The sequence below is a fragment of the Pteropus alecto genome, unplaced genomic scaffold (assembly GCF_000325575.1).
Source record: "Pteropus alecto unplaced genomic scaffold, ASM32557v1 scaffold161, whole genome shotgun sequence".
NCBI classification, from domain to species: Eukaryota; Metazoa; Chordata; class Mammalia; order Chiroptera; family Pteropodidae; genus Pteropus; species Pteropus alecto.
The window spans coordinates 9,012,057-9,014,627 of record NW_006432943.1 but is presented as its reverse complement, the minus strand read 5'-3'; positions in this window follow the sequence as shown (position 1 = coordinate 9,014,627).

Here is a 2,571-nt window from a genome sequence, read left to right as displayed (position 1 = left end):
CATTCAAAATCCAATCCGTAAGTCTTGTAAATTCTATCTCCAAGGTATCATATTAGTTGACCATTTATCACCATCTTCACTGCTACAACTCTAACCCAAGCCATCACAATTACCTGACATCTCTTCCTGAGTCTCCTCACTAATTCACATCATTACTTCCCTGTTCAGATCCTATACCAACAGTATAAAATCCAAACTACAAGGCCACCCTCAAATTAGCCCTTACCCACCTCTTGCTATCACCTGCTTATTGTGGGGCCATACTGGCCTTATTACCCTTAAATGCAACAAACTTCAAACTCAAGTTCTCTGCATTTGTTCTTCCTTCTATTTGGAATGTTCTTCCAGATCTCAAGGCTGCCTTCTTTCTCTTCACTTCAGATCTCAAATGTTACCTCTTTGGAGAGGCTTATTATCATCACCCTCAGTAAAGATTAAACCCAGTCACTAATACATTCTCTTCCTTAACTAGTTTTACCCATTAGCCAAGTGATCTTAGAAAAGTAGCTAACCCCACTGTACCTGTTAATCCTTCTAAAAAATAAAGTCCTCCTCCTTAAAGGCTTATTGCTAGAACCTAATGAGTTGTGTGCACCCAGGAGTAATGAGGACTGAAATTACTTATTTACATGTTTGTTGCCACCCTCCCTCCCTTAAAAAATACAAGTTTCCTGAGAGTAGGCTTGGCTGTACCTGCTACATTGCCAGCCATCACCTAGGAAGGTTTCTGGCTCCTATTAGACGCTAATATTTACTGGCCACTACACACATTTGTCACTTCACATATAATTATTACTTAAGTGCCCACTTTTAAAGAACACTCTAAGTCATTTCTAATAAGTCGCCATCCATTGAAATGTCTCTCACATGTTTTGTATTCCAAGTCACTATCCTCATCACATGTCAGGCAGAGTTTTGGTTTTACCTCTCCAAGCTTTAGTTCACCTAAGAACAAAAAATTTTAAAACTTAATAGTGTTATCGTGTTAAAAGATATGTAAAATGAGAGGCCCTCAAAAATTATTTTCTCGTCTCAGAGACTTCCAGTACTCGGCAGCCATTTGATTTGTGCCAAGCATCTATCTGCCTCATTACTTAATGCTGTGCTTCCTGAATGCAGTTTCAGATTAAGGAATCCTTATATTTTAGGTGCACTAATGTTGGGGGCTGTGATTTTATAATTTTCTAAAATAAATCCAGAATAAAAAATGCATTATATGCAAATTTTAAATTTCTAGTATTCAAAACTCCTTTTCTAAAATTGAATAACTCATCCTCTAAAGCAAATTGACACTTTTGGCTAATAAGCAGACATTTCAAACCATTTCTTACTAGTGTTGACTATAATATCCTTTCTGATCCTCAGTCTCCTCAGCTGTGAAATAGCTACACTTAGCTTGTCTAAATATTAAATCAAATATAAAGCTACCAGCAGTGATTCATAGTATATCCTCAAATATTGTAGAAAATTCATCTTAGACATAAAAACAAGTATAAAGATAACTATTGTATTGGTTACACTGAAGTGTCTGCTTTTCACTGATTTGTATATTTATGCTAACTACCCTTTAAAACAGACATCTCCTAAATTCGGCTGCCAAAAAATAAGCTAAATTTATTTCCCTCCTTCAGATGTAAATCTTCAGATTACAAGATCTAGTCCCTATCTCTCCTAGGCTACCTCCTACTATTTTGCCACTCCTTGACCCAACTGCACCTGTCACAGCCTCTTCGCATTTCCCTCCAAGCTTTTTTCAATTTTACAAGCTTTACATTAGCTGGTCCCTGACTGGAATGCTATGTCCCATGTCAACTCTAGAATGGGTAATTGTGAAATACTTATCTAAAATTGCCACTCAGTTTCTTTATATCATCTTAATATTTTGCATAGTATTTACAACTACTCTCTCCATTATCACGTAGATAATCTCAGGGAAACCAAGGGCTTGTCTTACTCATACATAAATCCTCAACATCAATGCCTGGCACTCAGTGGTGTCCAATAAAAACTTGATAAACACTGTTAAATGGTTTGTCTTCATTAAAACAATATTTAATAGGTCAGAAAAATAAGAAATACTCACTAGAGAGCCAGGTACGCAAGTCAGAGAAAACAAATTTTGAATTTTGTAGGGCTTCAAAAGGAAATGTGGCAAAAAGGATTTTTTTTTTAAATGATTTGTTTGGAACACAGGATAGACACTAGAAATGCAACTAAATCAAAAACAGTAAGAGCTTATACTTGCTGAAGGCCACAACACTGTTTTAGATGCTTTATACATTAACTCACTGAATCCTCCCAATCACCCTTCTGGTTTTACAATTGAGGAAACAAAAGAAAAAAAAAGGCTAACCATTGAATGGAGTTGCCATTCAAGCCCAGGCATATCCAAAGCCCTCCTCTCAAGCACTATATGGAATCTACTGAATGGATGGTACACAGAAGCTAGGTTTAGCCTAGCCTAAATAAACCACCTGGAGAAAGTTTGTGGGGGAAAGAAGAGATGGTGCACAGAAGGGGTTGGGAGCTGGGGGTCATTATGAGTTGATAAAACAGGAACAGTTAAAAGAA